Source organism: Panthera onca, chromosome D2 (genome assembly GCF_046562875.1).
Source record: "Panthera onca isolate mPanOnc1 chromosome D2, mPanOnc1 haplotype 2, whole genome shotgun sequence".
Lineage (NCBI taxonomy): Eukaryota > Metazoa > Chordata > Mammalia > Carnivora > Felidae > Panthera > Panthera onca.
Window position 1 is genome coordinate 33,830,817 of NC_138349.1, and position 26,350 is coordinate 33,857,166.

The window sequence follows — 26,350 nt, forward strand, 5'->3', positions numbered from 1 at the left end:
GAGCCAGGAAAAAGGAACCATCGCTGACAATAAACAAGGTAGGCTATTTATTTATTATACTGTTTTCCATTATGGTTTTAGAATTCACTTAATGAATCTAGTAATGTCAAACATTATCAGTCACCTGTAGCCCCCCAAGACTTGTTTTTTAAAAAAAAAAAAGGCACATGGGAATTACATTGCTACAAACTTGTGGATGCACAAGCAGTTAACATTGAATCCTCCAAATGAGTCATCACACCGTTAGTAACCAAAGCAAACCTAGGTCTATTGGACAGGAAAGTTACCTAAGTGTGATAATCGACATCATCCCATGCCTGGAAAAGAGCACCTTCCCCAAATCTTTGCAGAGAGAGCACGTCCAAATCAATGTCCTTTGCTCGCCCCCTCGCTCCCTCTCTAAATGAGACTGGAGGGAGCCATGTCCCTGAGGCTGCCTCACCGCATTGGAATGTCTGAGCTAACAGTGCTTCCAGAGGGTTCGTTGCTCCTCTGAACAGCACTGCCCAGACTTTCTGGAGATTTTAATTCACTTCCCAACCTCGCCAACAGTTGCACACAAGGTGCCTTTTTTACACCCTGCTCTCTGTTCAGTGAAACATGCAGACCATCTCAGGGGAACAATGGCTCCATTCAAGACTTTTTCAAAAGTGCAGCATATAACCTCCATGCTGTGAGTTGCTGCCAGCCATTATCTGGAGGAAGAAAGACTGTCAGATAAAGTGGGAGAATTGGGGGAGCACTGGATACTTTCCATGGAAAATTCAGCTTCAATAAATTAAGTTATGCATCTTTGTATACAAGACGATTTGGCGGAGTCAAAAACAACAAAAACAAAAGCCCCAAGAAATAATGCTGTGGAAACTCTATTTAAATATAGTGTGTCTCTGTCTGAAATTTCAGAAGAAAGCCCACATCTTTTTTGAACCTGTTACATAATGGTCTTCATTTGATGGAAATCGATTTAAATAAGTTATAAATGATGGGACTAGGGAATTTAAATCATAAAATCATTTTAAGAAATGGAGTCATCTCCCTATTTTCTTCCTCTCCTATCCTGTTAATTTTTTAGATGGGGGGTGGTCTCTGAGTTCATGGTTGTTGCTGCCAACGGGAGGCCCCACACTCCCTACTGCACATATTACAGAAAGAAGATTGGCCCTTTGCCACACTCAACAAGACAGCCATCAGTTAACCCATTTATAAACACGCTCTGAGGCTGGGAACTGAGTAGTCCGCACAGGCATCACTGCCAGTTTGTTAAAGTAGTAGGTAGCTATACTTCTCTGAGGTGGTTAGGAGTGAGGGTGCAGGACATCTGGTCGGAAGAGTGAGAGAAGCAGGGAGAGGCAAGCCTAGACATTCTCTCTCAACATAGCCAGTATTACGGGCACAGACTCTGATATGAGACCAGTTGAGTTGAAATTCCCAATCTACTTACTTCCTTGGCATGAGCCCTTGGCCAAGTTACTTGCCTCTCTGTGCCCCATTTGCCTCTTCTGTAAACTCTACCTACCCCTTTGGGGGTGTTATGAGGATTAAATGAGTTAATCTACGTGAAACGCTTAGAACATATAAGGAGGGGTTCCAGCTAACAGTCCCAGCGAGCATTCCAGCAATGGTCCCAGTGAGGATCCCAGCTGGTAACCAGCATTAACCCTGGACATTTGAGTGAATGAGTGAGTATGCGTGCCTTCAGGGGATTCTAGGCCCTATAGCCTTTAGGCTCTACCAAGTAGAGCTGACAAATGCTATCTTCACCAATTCCTGTCCAAATTGCAGGTGTGTGGGGGTAAATAATTGTTTTTAGTCTTTTAAGCCGCAAGTTTTGGAATAATTTGCTGTATAGCTTTAGTAACGAAAAATAGGTGTGGATGTTGGGAAGTAGGTAGAGTTTTTAGAAGCCTAGTGAGAGGTTTTTACTGCTTGCTTCTATGTTCTCAATGAAATGGCAAACAATGTCCTCAGGTGAGAGTAAAGATATGGTAGGAAGTGAAAAAAGTTTGAGAGAGAAGGTATGAAATACTCATTTGGGAAAGTGGGAGAGCAAATGTAATAATTAAATATAATGCCAGGCATTAAGTGTTCAATTTTGGTCATAAATGTAAAGTGAGCCCAGTCATTGTGATGGTACATTATATTTCAGACAGGATTAGCCACATGGATACATGAGAAGAAAAAATATATCTCCTGAAAAAGAAAAGGTAAAATTATGATTACCTGAAGAAAAATGTGATTATGGGTCTAAATAATACCAATCAACTACAAAATATGTAGAATTAATGTCAACCTACTAGAGTCACTGGATGTAAGACAAATATTCAAAAATCAACAGCTTTTCTATATAACACTAATGTCTGCTTAAAGATATATTGGGATAATCTCATCTCATCTCATAATGCTTTAACAAAAGCATTAAAATATGGAAATTAGGGGGCACCTGGGTGGCTCAGTCGGTTAAGCATCAGACTCATGATTTCGACTCATGTCATGATCTCACGGTTCATGAGTTCTTGCAGTGCAGAGTCTGTTTGGGATTCTCTCTCTCTCTTTCTCTCTCTCTCTCTCTCTCTCTCTGCCCCTCCCTGGCTCTATATCTCAAAATAAATAAATAAATTTTTTAAAATATGGAAATTAGGGATAATCATGATAATATACATACATTTATATACATGTGTGTGCACACACACATGTCTAATTATTTTGGAGAAATTAGAGAGATTTGCATAAATAAGAAGAGACATACTATTTATTTGTGGGAGACTTAAAGATTAAAAAGTGTCAATTTTGGGGTGCCTGGGTGGTTCAGTCGGTTAACTGTCTGACTCTTGATTTTGGGTCAGGTCATGATCTCTCAGTTTGTGAGATCGAGCCCTTTGTTGCACTCCACACCGATAGCACAGAGCCTGATTGGGATTCTCTCTCTTTCCCTCTCTCCTTGCCCTTCCCTCCCCTGTCTCTCTCAAAATAAATAAAAAACCTTTTTAAACGTGTCAATTTCTGCTAAGTTAATATTTAACATTTAACAAAATCCCTCTGGAAATTTTTTTAAAACTTGCCAAGAAACGCTGATATTGCTAAAACTAAGGTGCTCGTCACATTGAATTTCATTATAATATTCTCCCTCCTTTTACTTTTGTTTAAAATTTTCCATATTGAGAATTTTTTTTTTAAAAAAAAAACCTGACTGCAAATTTCAACAAATCATTTTGAAAAAATAAATGATTAGCTAAAAGAATGTTGTAAAAGAAAGACTTTGAGAGGGGAGCAAAGGGGACATTTCAGCATCAGTAGTGACTGTCCACAGGCAGAGGCCATGTGGTAGCAGTGAGTGTGCAGCGGAGAAACACCAGCAGCTGGTCCTACGCTGACTGTTCCTGTCACATAAGCATGGTTGTGTCTTTCCTGTGGCGGCTCCAGCCATTTTCTAGCCTGGGTCTCCAGCCCTCCCAGTGATTTTGGTATAATATATTCCTTTTCCACTTAAACTAGCAAGAGTTAGTTTTTGTTGTTTGCAACCAAGAAATCTGACTTGGACAGTTTAGAAAAGAAAAACATCACTTCTAAATAATTCATAGGCTAAAGAAAAAAAATCATAACAGAAATTCTGAAATGTTTAGAACTGAATGACAGTTTAAAAAAAAACAACAAACTACATACCCAAACCTGTTGGCTATACCTCAAACAGTATTGAAGGGAAATGTATAACTTCCAAATGCATTTAGTAGAAAAGAAGAAAAGTGTATATTAAATTGTGTAAGCGTTCAACACAAGAAACTAGTCAGAGAACAACAGACTAAACCCTAAAAGAGAAATAATACATTATTCAAATAGAAAACCAAAAAAGGAGGATTTTTTAAAAGACTAATAAGCTAGGCAAACTTTTACCAAGAATAATTAAAAGAAACATACATAAATATATAATGTGGGAATAGTAAAGTTTATACTTATGGAAAGGTGACTTAGTGTCAGGGAAAGTATCTGACTCATTTAATCCTCACATTAGGCCTGCGTAATAAATGCTATTGTAATTCCGATTTATACAATAGGGAAGTGAGGCAGAGAGGGGTTAAGTAATTTGCTGAAGTTTCATGACCAGTTTTAAAAGATCTGGGCCGGGGTGCCTGGGTGGCTCAGTCGGTTAATCGTCCGACTTCGGCTCAGGTCATGATCTCGTGGTCTGTGAGTTCAAGCCCCGCATCAGGCTCTGGGCTGACAGCTCAGAGCCTGGAGCCTGTTTCGGATTCTGTATCTCCCTCTCTCTCTGACCCTCCCCTGCTCATGCTCTGTCTCTCTCTGTCTCAAAAATAAATAAATGTTAAAAAAAAAAAATTAAAAAAAAAAAAAAGAAAACCGATATTTAAAAAAAAAAAAAAAAAAAGATCTGGGCCATCTGGCTCCAGAGTCTGTAATTCTTTACCATTATTCCAAAGAAATTGGACAACACTAGAATTATAGTAGAGAGTAAAAGAGCACATGACAATTCTATGAAAAATCTTAGGCCATTCATTTTAAAAAGAAATTAAAGTGACAATATTTTATGTGCTAGGTTCTTGTTAGTTTTTAAAACAAATTTATTTGCTCAATGGCTATCACAGGCAGTGTCATTCCTCTGACTTTGTTCTTTTTCAAGGTTGTTTTGGCTATTCTGGGTCCCTTGCATTTCTCTATGAATTTTAAGATTGGCTGGGATTTCTGCAGCTGGGATTTGGGTAGGGATTGAATCTGGAGATCAGTTTGAATCAGTTTGTATCTGTAGATCAAGGAACATGGACAAGAATTCAAAGTCAGTTTCTCTCGCATTATCCTCTAGCACGATCCATTTCCCTGACCCACATCACAACCACTTAGGTATCCTTCCAGGGCTGTTCTATGCAGATTCAAGCATTTAATTGTATCTTCTTTTAAAAAATGTATTGATAACCTGCTATGTGTGATGCACCTTGACTTTTTCACCTAACAGAGTGTCTTAGAGATTTTCCCATAATAGTACAGAGTACTGTTTCCTTTATTAACTAGCGGTTGCACTCTGGTATGTAACCATCCCATCTATCCCATATTTACTTACTTCGTCCTCCCTTGATAGACCCCTAAGTTGTTTCCATCCTTTTGCAATTACAAAAAGGGCTGCAGTGAATAGCCTTGTATGCACATCATTTTATTCACGCATGAGTAATATTTTTAGAGCAGAAATTGCTATAAGTTGAACTGCTGGGCTTCAAAAGGTTTCAAAGGTTTTAAATTTAAAAGTGCTGCTGAACTGACCATGATAGGGGTTGTACCAATTTATATTTCCACTGGCAACGTATGTGAGTGCTTGTTTTCTCACCTCCAATGAAGTGCTTTTCAAACTTCTTGAGGCTCTTCCAACATGGAATTATAGGATTTCCCTTCAGTGTGTGTCATTTTCTTTGGCATCTTGCCTCCTTTGTGGGATGTTTGCAGCCTTGGGTGTCTTCCTTAGGGACCTTCCCACACCTGTTTAGCCTTCTCTGCTTTAGGCATCCTTTCTTCATGTATTTAAGAGATGTCTGAGGCCAATCTTAATTTATTTCTTCTTTTAAATGATGTGATCACTTTCCTTGGTGCCTAAAGGACTGTTTTGTTTTCTTTGGCATCTAACATAGAAGAGCCAAGGTGACTCTGGGACAGCGGATAAAGGAAGGAGACATACCCTACCAAATATAAAAACTTTATAACTTTTAGACACAAATATAGGATAATATGTCTGTGGTCCTAGAGTAGAAAAGGAGTTTTTTGATGAACTTCTTTAAAAAGCTAAATACCAAGAGAAAACTGGTAATTCGGTTTTAACTATGTAACCCTGTATAAACATAGGCTTTGTTAATAAAGTTAAAACAAAATCCAAAGATTGGAAGAGGAAAATTGCAACATACTAACAAACAAATCATTAGAGTCCCTTAAAGAATGTCTTGAGGGGCGCCTGGGTGGCTCAGTCGGTTGGGCATCCAACTTTGGCTCAGGTTATGATCTCACAGTTTGTGAGTTCGAGCCCCGCGTCAGGCTCTGTGCTGACAGCTCAGAGCCTGGAGCCTGTTTCAGATTCTGTGTCTCCTTCTCTCTCTGCCCCTCCCCACTCATGCTCTGTCTCTCTCTGTCTCAAAAATAAATAAACATTAAAAAAAATTTAAAAAAAAGAATGTCTTGAAATCAGTAAGAAAAATAGAAAGCAGGCAAATGATGTGAACAAGTAATTGATAGGAAAAAATAAGCAAAAAGGACAATAAACATATGAAAACATGCTAAACCTCATTTATAATCTCAGAAAAACTAAAATATTTTAAAGTGAGAGTTTTACACCAGCTTTTTGGCCAAAAAATAGTCTGTCAAGAACAAATGTTAGAATTTGGGATGTGGTCATTTATATTCTGTTGCTGGGAGAGCAAAGTGGTGCAAGCCACTTTGAAGAGCAATTAGGCAGTATTGGTGAAGTTGAAGTTGATTTACACTATAAATCCAATTCCATATCTAGGTATATACACAGAGGTATTTATGCATGTATACAAAAATAAACATACTATAATTTCTTTGTAGCCTTGTTGTTAATTGCCAAAAAAAAAAAAGAGAGAGAGAAAAAAGAAAAAGAAAAATATTGAAACAAGCCTGAATGTTTGAATGTTCATGTATTGGGTAATGTATTAACACATGTGTTTTTGTTTACTCATGTGACAGAATGCTATACAATAGTTTAAGTGAATGCATTAGATTTACAAATATCAATATGGATAGATCTAAAAAAATGTTGAGTGAAAAAGAAAAATTGTAGAATGACATGTATAGTAGGATACCATTGCTGTAAATTTTTAAAACAAAATAAAGTTATATTGGGGCACACATGAAATGCAAGTGTAAAAACATGGGCAGAATGTGTGTGCCCAAACTTCATAATTTCCCTCTGGACAGGTAAGTAAATGAAAGGGAAAGGTATAAATATCATTTCAATTATATCTGTGATGCTTTGGGTCTTAAAAGATATCAGAAGCTGAGTTCATTACAATTAAAAACCTCTGTTCTGCGAAAGACAGTCAAGAGAATGAGAAGGTAATTCACAGACTGGGAGAAAACATTGACAAAAGACACATCTGATAAAGGACTGTTATCCAAAATACACAAGTAACTTGTATAACTCGTAATAAGAAAATGAACAACCCAATTTTAAATAAGGCAAAAGACCTGAACAGATACCTCACCAAAGAAGACATACAGATGGCAAGTAAGCATGTGAAAAGATGTTCGACATCACACGTCGCTAGGAATTACAAGCAAAACGAGATACCACTACATACCTATTAGGATGGCTAAATTCCCCAACACTGATAATACGGATGCTGGCAAGGATGTGGAGCAATAGAAACTCATACATTGCTGATGGGGATGCAAAATGGTACAAAATGGTACTCGGGAACATAATCTGGCTGTTTCTCATAAAAATAAACATCCTCTTTACCTTCAATCCAGTATATTGGTGTATACCCAAAATGAATTGAAAACTTATGTCTACATAGAAAACTGGACACACGTTTATAGCAATTTTATTCATCATTGCCAGAACTTGGAAGCAACTAAGCTATCCTTCAATATGGGAATAGATAAATATAAACTGTGGTATAACCAGATAATGGAATATTACTCAGTGCTAAAATGAAATGAAATCGCAAGGCATGAGCAGACATAGAGGAACCTTAAATGTGTATTACTAAGTGAAAGAAGCCAATCTAAAAAAACTATATACTGTGCATTTCCAACTATATGATGTTCAGAAAAGGCAAAACTATAAAGACAGTAAGAAGATCAGTGTTTGCCAGGGGTTAGGTAGGAGGGAGAGATAAATACTTGGAGCAGAGGACTCTTCGGGCAGCTAAACTATTCTGCATTTCATTATATATTTGTCAAAACCCATAGAATGTACAACGCCAAAGGTAAACCCTAATTTAAACTATGGACTTTGAGTAATAAGGATGTATCAATGTAGCTTCATCAATTGTAACGAATGTACCACTCTGGGGCAGGATGTTGATATTGGGAGAGGCTATACATGTGTGGGGGACAGGAGGTATAGGGGAACTCTCTGTACTTTCTGTTCAATTTTGCCATGATCCTAAAATTGCTCTAAAAATTAAATTTAAAAAATATGAAACAAATATAATAATAGTTAATTCTGAGATGTACATGCATAGTTTTTATTACTTTCTGTACGTTTCTATGTTTAAAAAATTTCTCAATACTACAAAAAGAAAAAATATATGGCCACAAGACTGAACTGAACAAAATAGTAGAAAAGATGGATTTGAAAATAACCCAAATACACACACATGCATGTATATAATGTATATTGATTTAATAAGTGAAAAAATAAATATGACACATCAATGGGAAAGGGATAGATTATTAAACAACGGTATTAGGGAAATCGACTATTTGGCAAAATATCAAGTGAGAACCTCACCTTACTCATGCATCAAATAAATTTCAGAAGAATGAATAACTAAATGTTAAAATGAAACCATTTACATAAAAATGTAAAATAAAGTGAAGGTGAATATTTCCTTTGTCTAATTGCGGGGAGGGGCTTTCTAAGTCTAAAATAATAGAAAGAATTTGAGTGAATGTTTAAAAACAAAAGTTTTTAAAATTGTGTGTTAAAGTATCAAAAATAAGTACAAACACAAAAACCAAACTGCTTAGTAAGCAGGTAGGATTTTTATGGTCTGATATAAAAGCAAAACTGAAGCCATGCACTGAAACCTTAAGGTATCCCCAGTTAGCATTATCCTGACTCCTCACCCAATTCATGTCACTGCACAATTTTCCCTGATCACCAGACAAAATTCTCCGGAATCTTTAGCTGCTTGGGGCACCTGGGTGGCTCAGTCAGTTGAACATCCGACTTTGGCTTGGGTCATGGTCTCGCGGTCTGTGGATTCAAGCCCCTTGTCAGGCTCTGTGCTGACAGCTCAGAGCCTGGAGCCTGCTTTGGATTCTATGTCTCCCTCTCTCTCTGCCCATTCTCTACTCGTTCTCTCTCTCTCTCTCTCTCTCTCTCTCTCTCTCTCTCTCTCTCTCTCTCTCTGTCTTCCCCCCCTCAAAAAAGAAACATTAAAAAATATTTTTAAATGAACCTTTAGCTGCTCAGAATTTTTCTCTGTAACTCCAATACATTGGCAAAAATGTTTTTAACTGTCACTGAGTATGCACTATGTATCAAACACTCTATCAGGTGCTTTTCATATTTTATCTTATTTCCTCACTCTATAGCACTGGTATTATCTCCTTTTCATAGATGAGGAATCCGAAGTTCAGAGGTATGAAGTAATTTTTCTTAGTTCAACTGTGGGATGCAGCTTATTAATGGGTCATGAGATCAATTTAGTCACCATGGCTAGCAGCTTTAAAAAATGAAATAAAATGGAAAAGAAAATATCAAAATACATCATGCATACTAAGGGTAAGAACTGTTTGATTAACTTTCGATTCAGGAGTTTAAGTGTGTGAGACGGATTTTTTTTTTTAATGTGGAATACATTTTTTAGCTGTGTCATACTCAGAAAAGTCTGAATGCCACTGTCTTACTTGGTATGAAGGGGAGTCAGTATCCACATCCAGAGCGTGAGTCTCTAAAGACTATGTCCTGGCTATGCCACTGCTTACTATTCAACCTGGCATTTGAGGCTCTCCATCACCTTCCCCTTCATATCTTTTCAGCCTTATTCTCCACTTCTTTCACCCAGCCATGAGCTACTATTTTTCCACATTTTCCCAGGATGTTCTATGGTTAAGCCTTGGATCAGACTGTTTATGCCATTGGTAACTTGTCATATCTACTGGGTAAAAAACTTCCAGAGAATCACCCCGTCACCTTTTACATGAGCCATATAACCACACATTTTTCCATTTTGATTTTAGAGAAGATTGATACATTTTTATAAATAAGATTTATAAAATGCATGCCTTTATGTTGGATTACACTTTGGTGGGAGGTTAGGCACCCTTTGACACTTTAAGGCCACTATGCTATTGAATAAACCTATGATAAAGGACCAAGAGGGGCACCAGCAGTAGCTAACATTTACTTACTATGAGCAGCCGGGCTCTCAGCTAAGCTTTTTATAGGTATTACCTCAGTGAATCATTAGCCCCATTTTACAGATGAAATGTCTGAGAGTTAAATTTGCTCAAGTGTGCATGGCCAATAAGTGGAAGATCTACTTTTCAAAGCCAGGCTGTGTTTTTCCAGAACCTGTTTGGTTAACCCCTATTATTTTACTGCCTTTAGGCTAATGTCTCTGAAAAACACTCTCTGACTGCTTAGTTTTCAAGCTCATGAAATGCAGTAGGGAAAACTGGAGGGCTGGAGAGCTGTTCACTTGGGTGGTGCCTGGGGAAAAGCTGCTTCAGAGAGTTGAAGTAAACTTGCAGGGAGTTTATCTGATCTGATGTGAGGCTGCAGCACAGCTGGGATGGAGAACAAGAATTATTTTTGGAAGATCCAGGGTCACTGATGGGAAAGTAATCCTGAACATCAAATTAAAAGACTAGAATCAAAATGCAACCATGAATAGTTGGGAGAAGGTGATTCAGAACTAAGGCAACAACAGCAAGCTCAGGTATGGGAAGCTCCTTGTTTGTACCTGGGGACAAGGAACTTGAAGGTCATCAGCCATGGGGCACTTTCGCCTCTGTGCCTCACTGGGGAACAACAGCTTGATTTCTACCAAGCAGACACCCTGGGGCCAGGCAGGTGACAGTGTGCAGGAACATTCCTCTGAAGAAGGAATGCTGCCATTGTCATTGCTGTGGGCACCCAACATGGGACGCAGTTGACCTTTCCAATCACCCGTCCTCTAACCATGAATACTTGGAATAGACCATTGCCCAAGTGAAACCAATTGCTGTGTATTTGTAACTTCACTTGTCCGGTAAAGTCAGAACACCATGGAGGGCTGGGCATTGACAAATAATGAATAATGATAATACATATTTAGTGTGTATCTCCTGTGTGAAGGTCTTTTTACACATTCTCCTCTTTCACCCTAGAAAGAATAAACAAGTTCATCTTCAAATTTACAGGGGAAAGACACTCCAGCCCCCACCCAGGTCCTCTCTTTGAGCTATGCCAAGGCTTCACAGATGAAAGGCGTTTCTCAAGACACCTTTCCATACATGGGAGGTGATCATTCTACAGGGTGATCCATAGTGACTTATTAAAGCTTATTTCAATTTTACGACTTCACCTTATTTTATTTAGTTTTTCCATAGCTGTTTTTTTTTTTAACAGCCTGATATATTTTCCTATTTATTTCTTTGTTATCTGGTTCCTTTCATTATCATGCTGTTTTCCCAGCTCCTATGATACAAGCTGGCACTAAATAACATCTTATTGGATACAGGTTAAAAGAATAAGTGTGTAAATGAGCAAACACCAGAAGTGGGATCTGCCATTTTAAAATACTGCTCAATAAGGATAGGCTTCCAATTAAACAAGAGTCGTTGTAAGATATTTTTAAATAGTCTCACTAATACCTTAAAATATGACCAAAAAAAATGACTTACCTCACAGAGGTACTTTGAAATACTTTTTCATTGCATACAGCTACTGTAGAAACTAAAACACCCTTGAATATATTATCCAGAATATGAATCCCTTACTATATGATCCAATGAATGGATAAACTAAAACAAGAACCACCCTCTGTGATTGAAGTGGCCAAAAACGTGCACCACGCCTGGCAATAGTGCCTGCAGAAAACTACTAGAAACAGCCACCTGACAGTGTTCTCTGGGCACAGCTTACAGGAGAGATTTGGGAGCATACTCTGCATTATCAGGAAGTATCAACCCAGAGGTAAAATGGAAGTACTGACACCTCATTGAGTGTGAGGACTGTATTCATTTCCTATTGCTTATGTAACAAATCACCACAGATTTAGTGGCTTAAAACAACATAAGTTTATTATCTTACAGTTCTAGAGATTATAAGTCCAAAGTCAGTCTCATTGGGTTACAGCCAAGGTATCAGCAGGGCTCGTCCCTTCAGGAGTCTCTAGGGGATGATCCTTCTTGCCTTTTTCAGCTTCCAAGGGCTGTTTGTCTTCCATGGCTCATGGCCTCCATCTTTGCTTTTGCTGTGGCATGTCCTCCTCTGATCGTCCTGTCTCCCTCTTCTAAGGATCCCTGTGATGATCTTGGATCACCTGGATAACCCAGAGTAATCTCCCCATCTCAAGATCCTCAACTTAATCACACCCACAAAATCCCTGTTGCATGTAAGGTGACATATTCACAGGTTCTGGGGATGAGGATGCAGATGTTGTTGAGGACCCATTATTCAGGCAGATCTTAACCAGGGAGAATTAGTCTTAGGGCTTCACCGTGTAGAATACCAGGTTCTTTTCCAATCTGATCTTTTGGCAGCTGTCCTGATTTACCTTATCTTCGTTCTTCTCTTAGCTATGATATTATCATGTAATAACACAGTATGCCAGGCACTATTTTATGTACATCATACACTTAACATTTTAACATTTAGTGTAGGTACAAGAAGCTTAAGTAAATTAAGTAACAGAATCAGGATTTGAACCAAGGCAATTGCTCTCTAGAATTAGTGATTACGCTGTCTTGATCTTCAATGACCCACCTTCCTCATGAGCACCCTGGGGCTGAATGTGGTATCTCACTTGAGCCATTTGACATCAGTTGACATCTTTCTCAGACTCTGGCTCCCACAAGGATACACCAGCATGGCCTCTGCTTTAGGCCACATACATCCTTAGCTGGGACAGGAGACTCCTTCAGGCCCTGAGAAAGTCTGGGTCAACAAACGAATGAACCAGACCTTGACCATGGAAACTCCACGGAGGATCAGTCCTTGATATCCAGCCAGATATATTCCTGCAGGCCTTACTATAGTATTGAAGTATTACTTTTAGAATTGGGAATGTGACTCATGCTTCTGTTCTTTATTGAGTACATGGAAGCAACAGTTAATGCAATTTGGTCTGAACTCTGAGCATAATTCCACTGTTGGAGGAGCAGTCATGCTCAGGTTTTATTAGAGTCTGGAAGCTCTGTTATAGTACATTAAAGTTCCTCATTTTTCATCTATATTAAGCTAAATGCATTCTGGTGAGTCAGACAACACAGAGCTGTTTCTCTGATTAGATACTTTCCTTAGCCCAGGAGTTCCTAATCTGAGACCATGGATATTTCAAGTTGCCTGTGGATACACCTGTGGTCAGTGATGGTTTACAAGAGGCTAGAGCTACCAGAAAACCACTAATGAAGCTCAGTTGTGTGCTGCAAAGATGGTGTCCATTTTCTACCACCTCCAGTGGCTGGAGCCACCATTGTCTTTCACCAGCATATCTGCCAGCAGCTTTCTGTCTGGTCTGTCTGCTTCTGCTCTTGCTTCCTACCATCTACTTTCCCCACCACAATGAGAATAATTCTTTTAAAGTGTGAGTCACTCACAACCCTATCACTCTTCTACTCAAAACCCTCCAGTGTCTCCCATCTCACTCAGAAGTCTTTCCTCAACCTGCAAGGCTCTCCATGACCTGGTCTCCCTGACATCTCTCTCCCTTATCCCTTCTGTTTTTCCTCTCCATCATACTTAGCTTCTGGATGTTTTGAACATGTTGGGAAGGTGAGTAAATGCTCAGTAAGGAGATATAGACTCATGGTTAAGATGCTGCCCAGACTGGGGCACCTGGGTGGCTCAGTTGATTGAGTGTCTGACTCTTCGTTTTGGTTCAGGTCGTGGTCTCACAGTCCATGAGTTTGAGCCCTGCATTGGCTCTGTGCTGGTGGTGTGGAGCCTGCTTGGGATTCTCGCTCTCTCCCTCTCTCACTGCCACTCCCTCCCTTTCAAAAATAAAACTTTGGGGCACGTGGGTGGCTCAATCGGTTAAGCGTCCGACTTCAGCTCAGGTCATGATCTCACAGTCCGTGAGTTTGAGCCCTGAGTCAGGTTCTGTGCTGAGAGCTCAGAGCCTGGAACCTGCTTCGGATTCTGTGTCTCCCTCTCTCTCTGCCCCTCCCCTGCTCATGCTCTGTGTCTCTCTGTCTCAAAAATAAGTAAAAACATTTAAAAAAATTTCAAATTGCACTACTAGGCATTTACCCAAGGTATACAGGTGTGCTGTTTCGAAGGGACACATGCATCCCCATGTTTATAGCAGCACTATCAACAATAGCCAAAGTATGGAAAGAGCCCAAATGTCCATCGATGGATGAATGGATAAAGAAAATGTGGTGTATATATATATATATATATATATATATATATATAGGAGTATTACTCGGCAATCAAAAAGAATGAAATCTTGCCATTTGCAACTACGTGGATGGAACTGGAGGGTATTATGCTAAGTGAAATTAGTCAGAGAAAGACAAAAATTATATGACTTCACTCATATGAGGACTTTAAGAGACAAAACAGATGAACATAAGGGAAGGGAAATAAAAACAGGGAGGGGGACACAACAAAAGAGACTCATAAATATGGAGAACAAACTGAGGGTTGCTGGAGGGGTTGTGGGAGGGGGGATGGGCTAAATGGGTAAGGGGCATTAAGGAATCTACTGAAATCATTGCTTCACTATATACTAACTAATTTGGATGTAAATTTTAAAAAATAAAAGATAAAGTTAAATTAAAAAAATTTTTCAAAAATAAATAAACCTTAAAAATTAAAAAAAATAATAAAAATAAGACGCTGCCTGGACTTAGACTACCGAGGCCCAAATCCTGCTCTGCTCTTAACTGCTATCTTACCTTAGGCGAGGACCTTTCCCTGTGACTCAGCTTTATTATCTGTAAAATGTAGATAATAACAGTATTCACCTCCTAGTGTGGCAGTGCGAAGTAAATGAATTGTTAATTAAATGCCAGGGAGAAAGTCTGATATGTAGGAGGTACTTGATAAACATTAACATTATTTATTGAATGAGCTAATGCATGTGCATGGCATAGTTCTGCACAGTTCCCCCCACAACACCTACATCATAATATTAGAATCCAGTTAATTAATTCAACACTCTTGTCACCAAAGTCTTGTGTCTGTAGACTAAGTATTGTGAAGGAGTCAGATGGCCAGGACTTTTCAGTGAGATGACCTGGCTTAAGGGAGTGTTCTGGTGGCATCAGATCATATTGATTTCTTAGACTAGCTGGGACCTTCTCCCAACCCCAGCCCCTGCTGTAGTTTCTGCAGCTGCTTACACAGGGACAAATAGGGCTACACACTCTATCTTTCTTCACCTGCTGACCACTTGGTTATCAGAAGAGCATAAAGTCTGCATGGCAACAGGAATGGAGGAAAAGCTCAAAGCACAGCTACTGTTATTAATCTACCTATGGGTGTGGGCACTTATAGGCCAGGAGTAGGTGGGTCTATGAATTCCTAGAAATGGGAGTGTCCGGCAGATGAATTTCTCTACAAAATTTCCCAGCTTTTTTCAGATTCTTAACATGGCCCAGAACCAATAGCATTTCAGGAACACTGGATTAATATCCCAGAACCTCAGGTTTTTACCTTTGAAATGGGAATGATTATCAGAGAGTGTCACACTGGTCAGAGTGGCTAAAATTCACAACTCAGAAAACAACAGATGTTGGCGAGGATGTGGAGAAAGGGGAATCCTCTTGCACCATTGGTGGGAATGCAGACTGGTGTGGCCACTCTGGAAAACAATGTGGAGGTTCCTCAAAAAATTAAAAATAGAACTATTCCACAATCCAGCAATTGCACCGCTAGGAATTTATCCAAAGGATATGAGAGTGCTGAGTCAAAGGGGTGCATGCACCCCAATGTTTATAGCAGTGCTATCAACAATAGCCAAATTATGGGGAAAAGTCCAAATTTCCATCAATTGATGAATGGATAAAGAAGATGTGGTGTATATATATATATATATATATATATATATATATATACACATATATATATATATATATATGTACAATGGAATACTGCTAGGTGAGGAAAAAGAATGAAATCTTGCCATTTACAACAATGTGGGTGGAACTTGAGGGTATTATGCTAAGCAAATAAATCAGTCAGAGAAAGACAGCTATCATAAGATTTCACTCATATGTGGAATTTGAGAAACCAGATGATCATAGGAGAAGGGAAGGAAAGATAAGATAAAAACAGAGAGGGAAGCAAATCATAACAGACTCCTAAATACAGAGAACAAACTGAGGATTGATGGGCATGGGGGGTTGTGGGGTTAGGGATATGGGTGATGGTCATTGAGCAGGGCACTTGTTGGGATGAGCCTGGGTGTTTTATGTAAGTGATGAATCATGGGAATCTACTCCTGAAGCCAAGACTACACTGTAGGTTAGCTAACTTGAGATAAAAAAAATAATAGTGTGAGAATGAAATTAGATTGCATATGCAGAGCACCTAGTACACTTACTAGCAAGTGGTAAGTCGTTGACTAATTAATACAGCCAAGAGACAAGCTTAGGCCTCAATATATCAACATAACTCCATCTGAAAATATCTGAAAAATAGGCGCTCTAAATTTACCTTGAAGTAAACTTACTTCTACAAATGAAACACAAAATATGTACATTATAAAATTATTTGTAATTCTCAAATTTAAAATACTGATAAAAACCTAAGTCCTATTTAGGAGGCTGATTGAATAAATTATGACACATTCATATAACGGAATACCATGTGGACATAATAAAGAATGTTAAATATTTCTATTAACATATCTATTCTAGGATGTATTAAGTTTAAAAAAAAAAAGACAAGATACATTTGAAAGAATGGTCCTGGGACAGTTGGATATCCGTATGCAAAAAAAAAAAAAAAAAAAAAAAACAAAACTTCAATTTGCATCTTTTTTTTAAAATTTTTTGTTTAATGTTTATTTATTTTTGAGACAGAGAGAGACAGAGCATGAGCAGGGGAAGGGCAGAGAGAGAGGGAGACACAGAATCTGAAACAGGCTCCAGGCTCTGAGCTGTCAGCACAGAGCCCGACGCGGGGCTCGAACTCACGAACTGTGAGATCATGACCTGAGCCGAAGTCGGACGTTTACCCAACTGAGCCACCCGGGCGCCCCGAATTTGCATCTTATACCTATAAAAAATTAACTCAAAATGGGTCACAGATCTAAATTCAAAACCTAAAATACAAAACTTACTGGAGAAAATTGTTTTGACTTTGGATTAGGCAAAGTTTTTTTCAACACAACATTTAACACATGATCCATGTAAGACAAAAGTGATAATTGGACTTCAATGAAATTAAGACAGTCTGCTCCTTCAAAAGACACTATTAGGGAGTGAAAAGATAAGCCGAAGACTGGGAGGAAATATTTGGAAATTATACATCTTATAAATGACTTGAATTCAGAATACATAAAGAACTCAGAAAACACCATAATAAGAAAGCAAACAACCTAACGTTTAATTTTTTTAATGTTTATTTTCTTTTTGAGACAGAGAAAGAGACAGAGTGTGAGCAGGGTAGGGGCAGAAAGAGAGGGAGACACAGAATCTGAAGCAGTCTACAGACTCTGAGCTGTCAGCACAGAGCCCAGTGTGGGGCTCAAACTTATGAACCGCGAGATCATGAGCCACCCAGGTGCCCCTAATTTTTAATTTTTTTTAATGTTTATTTATTTTTGAGAGAGAGAGAGAGCATGAGCTGGAGAGGGGCAGAGAGGGAGATGGAGACACAGAATCTGAAGGAGTCTCCAGGCTCCAAGCTGTCAGCACAGAACCGGATGTGGGGCTCGAGCTCACGAGCTGTGAGATCATGGTCTGAGCTGAAGTCAGACACTTAACCAACTGAGCCACTCAGGTGCTCCCAGGTTCCCCTAATTTTTAAAATGGGTAAAAGAACAACCGTAGTGAGAGTGGACATTCTTGTTATGTTCCTGATCTAAGGGGGAAAGCTCTCAGTTTTTCCCCATTGAGGATGATATTGGCTGTGGATCTTTCATATACGGCCTTTATCATGTTGAGATATATTCTTTCTATCCCTACTTTCTTGAGGGTTTTTATCAAGAAAGATGCTTTTTCTGCATCTATTGAGAGGATCATATGGTTCATATCCTTTCTTTTATTAATGTGGTATATCATGTTGATTGATTTGCAAATACTGAACCAGCCCTGTAACCCACTAGTAAATTCCACTTGATCATGGCGAATAATTCTTTTAATGTAGTGTTGAATTCAACTTGCTGGTATCTTGTTGAGAATTTCTGCATCCAGATTCATTAGGGATATTGATAGTACTGGAAGTCCTAACCTCAACAATCGGACAACAAAAAGCAATAAAAAGCATACAAATTATCAGGGAAGAAGTCAAACTTTCACTCTTTGCAGATGACATGATAATCTACATGGAAAACCTGAAAGACTACACCAAAGAACTGCTAGAACTGGTACATGCATTCAGGATATAAAATCGATTTACAGAAATTGGTTGCATTTCTATACACCAATAATGAAGCAGCAGAAAGAAAGATCAAGGAACTGATCCTATTTACAATTGCACCAAAAACCATTAGATACCTAAGAATAAACCAAACCAAAGAGGTAAAAGATCTGTATGCTGAAAACTATAGAAAGCTTATGAAAGACATTAAAGAAGACACAAAGAAATGAAAAAACATTCCATGCTCATAGATTGGAGGAACAAATATTGTCAAGATGTCTATGCTACCCAAAGCAATCTACACATTCAATACAATCCCAATCAAAGTAACACCAGCATTCCTCACATAGCTAGAACAAACAATTCTAAAATTTGTATGGAACCAGAAAAGACCCTGAATAGCCAAAGTAATGTTGAAAAAGAAAACTAAAGCTGGAGGCATCACAATTCCAGACTTCAAGCTGTATTACAAAGCTGTAATCATCAAGACAGTATGGTACTGGCACAAAAACAGACACACAGATCCATGGAACAGAATAGAGAACCCAGAAATAGACCCACAGATGTATGGCCAACTAATCTTCAACAAAGCAGGAAAGACTATCCAATAGAAAAAAGACAGTTTCTTCAGCAAATGGTGCTGGGAAAACTGGGGAGCAACATGCAGAAAAATGAAACTGGACCACTTTCTTATACCATACACAAAAATAAATTCAACATGGATGAAAGACATAAATGTGAGACAGGAAACCATCAAAATCTTACAGAGAAAACAGGCAGCAACCTCTTTAACCTTGGCCACAGCAACTTCTTACTAGATATGTCTCCAGAGGCAAGGGAATCAAAAGCAAAAATGGACCATTGGGAACTCATCAAGATATAAAGCTTCTTCACAGTGAAGGAAATAATCAACAAAACTAAAAGGCAACCAACAAAATGGGAGAAGACATTTGCAAATGACATATTGGATAAAAGGTCAGTATCCAGAATCTATAAAGAACTTATCAAACTCAACACCCAAAAAACTAATAATCTCATGAAGAAATGAACAAAAGACATGAATAGACACTTCTTCAAAGAAGACACCCTGATGGCCAGCAGAGAAATGAAAAGATGCTCAACATCACTCCATCATCAGAGAAATACAAATCAAAGCCATAATGAGACACCACCTCATACCTGTCTGAATGACTAAAATTAACAACTTCGGAAACAACAGGTGTTGGCAAGGATGTGGAGAAAGAGGAACCCTTTTGCACTGGTGGTGAGAATGCAAACTTGTGCAGCCACTCTGGAAAACAGTATGGAGGGTCCTCAAAAAATTAAAAATAGAACTACCTTACAACCCAGCAATTGCACTACTAGGTATTTATCCAAAGGATACAAATATGCTGATTCTAAGGGGCACATGCACCCCAAAGTTTATAGCAGCACTATTGACAATAGCCAAATTATGGAAAGAGCCCAAAATGTCCATCAACTAGTGATTGGATAAAGAAGATGCAGTGTATATATAGCCAAGGGAATATTACTTGACAATCAAAAAGAATGAAATCTTGCCATTTGAACAACATGGATGGAACTAGAGTGTATTATGCTAAACAAAATAAGTCAGTCAAAGAAAGACAAATATCATATGATTTCACTCATATGTGGAATTTAAAAAATAAAAGCAGATAAACATAGGGGAAGGGAAGGAAAAATAAGATAACAACAGAGAGGGAGACAAATCATGAGAGACTCTTAAATACAGAGAAAGAAGCAAGGTTGCTGGACAGGAGGTGGATAGGAGATGGGCTAAATGGGTGATGGGCATTAAGGAAGGCATTTGTTGGAATGACCACTGGTTGCTATATGTAAGTGATGAATCACGAAACCAATTGGTTTCACCCTGAAACCAATACTACAGTGTATGTTGACTAACTTGAATTTAAATTAAAAAAAAAAAAACATTTAAAAAAGCAGCAAATGAGTAAATTTTTAAAAAATGGATAAAACATTTGTATGGACACTTCTCCAAGAAGATATATGAATGGCAAATTTTTAAAAATTTAAAAATAATGGTTGTTTTTGGGAGAGCGCAAGTGGAGGGAAGGGCAGAGAGAGGGGAACAGAGAATCTGAAGTGGGCCCCGCACTAACAGGCTGACAGCAGTGAACCCCATGAGGGGCTCGAACTCAGGAACCGCGAGATCTTGACTGAGCCAAAGTCTGATGCTCAGCCCACTGAGCCACCCAGGTGCTGCAAATGGCAAATTCTTGCATGAATATCATTAGTTATGTTAGTTAATTAAAACCACAGTGAAATGCCAATACTCATCTAATAGAATGGCTGAAGTTGTAAAGTTTGATGATACAAGGGCTGGTAAAGATATGAAAACAGTTGAAACTCATACATTAATGATAAGAATGAGAAATGGTACACAAACTCTGGAAGTTTCTTAAAAAGTTAACATATGCACCTACCACAGCCTTATAATGGACTGAATGTTTGTGTCCCCCTTCCCCAAATTCCTATGTTGTAGCACTAACCCTAATATAATGGTATTTGGAGATGGAGTCTTTGGGAGATAATTATGTTTAGTTGGGGTCATGAGAGTAAGGCCTCCATGATTGGATTAGAGTCCTTAAAAGAAGAGGAGGAGAACCAGAGCTTGCTCTCTCTCCACCACATAAGGGCACATGAGAAAGCAGCTGTCTGCAAGCCAGGAGGAAGGCCTTCATCAGGAGCTTAATCAGCCGACACCTTGATCTTGAACTTCCCATTGTCCAGAACTATGAGAAATAAACATTTGTTGTTTAGGCCACCCAGTCTATAGTATTTTGTTATAGCAGCCTTAGCAGACTAAGAGAAGCCCCAAACTGGAAAAAAACCAAACACCCATGAACAGATGAATGGATAAACAAATTGTGATATATCCTTACAATGAAATACTGCTCAGCAATAAAAAGGAATAAACTATTGACACATGCAACAATGTGAATGAATCTCAAAATAATTATTCTAAGTGAAAGAAGCCATACAAAAAGAATATAAAAAAGGAGTGTATGTTGTATTGTTCCATTTATATGTAATTCTATAAAGCTCATCTATAATGACAGAATCAGCACTATAGTGACAGATGGGTGGTTGCCTGGAACATGGGTGGGAGGGGAGGCAGGAGGGAAGGATTACAAAGAGACAGGAGGAAACTTTGGGGGTGATGGACCTGTTTGTTATCAGGCTTGTATTAGTGGCTCACAAGTGGAAAATACAAACTATGGATTTTTTCACTTATTTTTGATACACACACACACACGCACACACACACACACACACACACACAGAGTTAAAATGGTTTCCCATAGGGGAAGGAGAGAATGGGATGAAAAAGAAAGGATAGTGTGTCAGATTAAAGGTGGCCACAGGTTTTTTGACATCGTTCCATCAAAAGGTGGAGTCTATGTTCCTGTTCCTTGAATATAGGTAGATTCCGTGACTGTTTTGACCAACAGAACTCAAACGGAAGTAATACTATGGCAATGTACATACTTGGACCTTGAGAGAAAGAGAGCTTCCTCTTCCTGTCTCTTGGAACACTCACTCATGGAGTCCTGAAAAGCCATGCAAGAGGCAACTACTAGAGGTTGCCATATTGCTAAGAAGTCTGAGCTAGTCATGTGGATAGCCACGTGGTAGGGGTGGGGAGCAGAGAGAGAGAGAGAGAGAGAGAGAGAGAGAGAGAGAGGGAGAGAGAGATATGCACCAAAACAGCTCCCAGCTGTCCCAGCCTCCAGCATTCAGATCAACCTAGCTGAAGCCTCAGATATTGTCAAGCAGAGTCAAGGCTTCCCTGATGTACCTTTTCTGGATTCTTGACCACTAAATCATGAGGTATAATAGTAATAAATTATTGTTTTAAGTCTGTAAGTTTTGGGGTAATTTTTTGTGCAAAAATATACAACTGCAAATGATGGTATTGAGACTTATCTGTGAATGTCTTTTGTTTTGCCATCTATTGCAGTGTAACACCCCAAACAAGGGGGCTTCAAACAATGAGAATCTATAATTTCTTGTGATTCTGGAGTGGTCTTTGGCTCCATGTAGTGTCAGGTAGAATCACTTCTATAGCTACCTTAAGATGGAGGTTCAGCTGAGATGCTTCAGTTCTCTTCCTGGGTCTTTCTACCTGGTCTCTTTGTCTAGCAGGAGAGCCTGGATTCCTTACAGTTTAATGGCTGGACTCTAAGGAGTGTTCACAGAAGACAAATCTCAAGTAAGAGATAATCAAACCTCTCCTTGGTCATGCTTGCTTGTCACATGGCCAAATCCCATGTCAGTGTGAGAGAAGACTACAGAGATCACTAACACCAGATGCTATAGTTCATTGAGACCCACCAAGAGAACAGTCCATCATATTTTGTATACAGTGTTTACCTTTGAACCACATAAATGTTCTACATTTTCAAAAATAAAATTAAATAAAAATAGTGAAAAAAGCAAACTATAAAACTGAATATAAGCAGATGCCAAATTGATAAGATATCCAAACACAAAAGTAAATTAATCCAAGAAAATTTTGAGCGTGAGATTCTAATAACCTTATGGGATATAGTCAAAGGACATACCAGCAAGAAAATCTTCAAGAAAATCTTGAATTTTATTACTAGGTTTTATTTTGGTAGTGATATCAACATAGTAATTCAGAAAATATTTTTTCTATACTGTATAACAGAGTAAGATACTGATATATTGGAGAAGCAGAATTCTCAATATAGTAGAAGGGAAATACAAGTGTGGAGTAGGGGAATGTGAGGAAGAATCTTGTGATGTTATGTTTGAATTGGAAGTATCAGTGTGAAATCATGATTTCAAATAGATACACACACATACATATATACACATTTTAGCCTTTCCACAGACAGGGCCTAAAACAGTGACACTGCAGGAGCCATGAGCATAACTACCACCCAGATCTTGGTTCTTGCATACCATTTACCTCCAAAAGGAACCAGATTTCCTTGGAGAAATTACTTATTCCAGGTCTAGGGAGATGAAAGCACAAGGTGAGCCTATAATGTCTTTTTGTGCCAAGATGCAAAGAAATGCTGAAAGACCCAGGAGGAATATGTCAAAAGGACCCAAGAGTTAGCTTGAAAGCTGTCAATTTGGGACAATTTGAGCTTCAAAAACACTAGCAATGCAGTGGATTTTAACACTGTGTTGAAAAAAGAGCCCATGAGATCATATTAGTATTTTAAAAGGAGCTGTAGCTCATTTATGCATAAGAATATCAGCTAATATGTAAAAAGGAATAACAATTGAATTAGGAATCATCATTTTGTAGCCACCAATATAGTAACTAATTAATTAGGAAGCATTTGTCCGTGGATCCCAAACACTCTGGGTGAAATGTTGTTGGAGAACCATGATATTCACACAGTCTCTGGGTATCATCTCCATAGAATACTTATTAATTACAAAGGGAAAAGGTGCTTTTATAGCAGACAATAGCGTGATGAAATTTAGCATGAGCAATAATTGGACAACCTAATGTAATGTGCTTTCTGATGGGATGCAATGGGAACTATGCATGCATCATCACATATATAGCATTCTTGACCAAAATGCTCACCTGAATTTAATGATGAAGAATACAATGTGGCAAATCCAGAATGTGGGATATACTATGAAACAGTTGGTCAAGACTCTTAAAAAAAAAAACAAAACAGTTAATCTCTGAAAGAGTTAAAAATATGGCAGGGCGCATTTCTAGACCAAAAGAAAGCTAAGAGATGTGAACCAAATGCAATGTGCAAACCTTGATTGAATCCTGTATTTTAAAAAGCAGTTTTAAAAGGCATTTTGTAATTATTGGGAGAAATTTGCTTCTATACTATATATTAGACACTGTCTTGTATGACAGTTAAATTTCCCATGAATGATAATGGTACTTTGGTTATGTAGGAGACACATGATGGAGTATTTAGGAATAGAATATCATGATGTCTGTAGCTTTTAAATGGTTCAGCAAAAAATGTGTGTGTGTGTGTGTGTGTGTGTGTGTGTGTGTGTGTGTGTGTGTGTGTGTTAAGAAAGAAAGAAGGAGAAAAAGCGAATATGGCAAAATATTGACAATTGGTGAACATGGGTAAAGAGCACATGAAGCTACTATATTCTTCTTTCAAGCTCTCTGTAAGTTTAAAAATTTTAAAATAAAAAGTTGGGAAAAATAGCAATAGAAAAATAAACAGTTCAAAAAAAACAAATACCATTTTACGCCTATTAAACCATTACCTCCCACTTCACCGTGCTTTGTTTTTTAAAATAATATTCAGTATTGCCAGGGTTGTGGGAAGCTATAGTTGAACTGCCGGTTGCATGACCATACGCTCAACCTATGTGGACTAGAACACAGCAGTGCTTACTAAGCACTGAAGCACATTTATGCTAGCTGAGGCAGTCATTGCCCTTAGGATTCATTTCCAGAAATTAAGTTGACAAAAGTAAAATGCTAGGCTTGAAAATTGGAAGTGGAGAAACCTTAATGTCTAACAATAAGGGTTAGCTTTAAGAAATTATACTCTGCCACTGAATGGAATATTATGCAAGTATTAAACATCAGTTTTAAGACTTCCTAAATGAAAAAGAAACGATTGTGGTTAGCATTTAGTTCTTAAAAAAAAAAAAAAAAAAGAAATGCAAAACCATTGTGGTTCCAACTTTGAAAAAGAAAGCATAGATGCATATGAACCAAGACTGACAGGTAACATACACACATTTAATTTATTGTGTTAGCTGCCAGAATTATGGATGAATTTTTTAAAAATCATTTAAAATGTTCGCAGTTTATGTAATAAAGAAAAAAACTAATCTCAACAGATTTAAATTTATTTCTGTTAAACTTTCATGGGATGGCAGGTAAAGGCCCCATACTTTGGTGTGCCCTGGCTGTATGAGTATTCTAAAGATCAAATTAGTTAACCTTGCAAAAACTATGTATGCCAAGGATATGGACTGGAAGGAAAGGAGAAAACTCAAAACTATGTGCCAGTGTGATAGAATCCTGAGTACTATTATTTCTCTTCATGTTGTTACATTATCAGTCCATTCAAAAGTGATTTAAGCAAGGGACCCCTGGGTGGCTCAGTCAGTTAAACGTCCAACTTCAGCTCAGGTCATGATCTCATGAGTCTGTGAGTTCAAGCCCTGCATGGGGCTCTGTGCTGACAACTCAGAGCCAGGATCCTGCTCCGGATTTTGTGTGTCCCTCTCTCTCTGTCCCTCCCCCGCTCGTGCTCTGTCTCTCTCTCTCTCTCAAAAATAAATAAACTTTTTTAAAAAAAGTGACTTAAGCAAGAAACAAAGAATGAAACTCCTAGTTACCATTCATTCAACACTTACTTTGTTTTATCTCTTTTAAGCGATGACATACTCTTGAATGTAGGTGTTTTAAAGTATGTTGGCTAAGGGGGTTGCTTTTTGCTCATCTCTCAACTGACTGGCTTCTATACCTTCATTAAGAGACCCCATTGTTTTGTTTCCAGCTTCCTTTCTTCCTCTACTGGTAAGCACCTCCAGTCTTGCTTGGGAGAAATCATCCCTCTCTCTGTCTTAGCCACGTGCTTTCCTTGGTGGAGCTAATTCCATACATTGCTCTTTAATCAATAATATGTGGTGGAAGTGACTTTTGGGGACTTCCAAGTCTAGCTCATAAGAAGCCTTACAGCTTTTGCTTGGTTCTCTTGGAATACTTGCTCTTGGAGCTCAGAGCTGCCATGTGTGAAGTGCAGCTATCCTGCTGGAAAGATCACACGGAGAGTCCCTGAGACTACATGATGAGAGAGAAAGGCCTAACCTTCCAACTGTCCCCACTAAGGTGCCAGGCATATAAGTAAAGCCATGTTGGACCCCCCCAGACCAATCCAGCTATAAGTAGAGTACCAC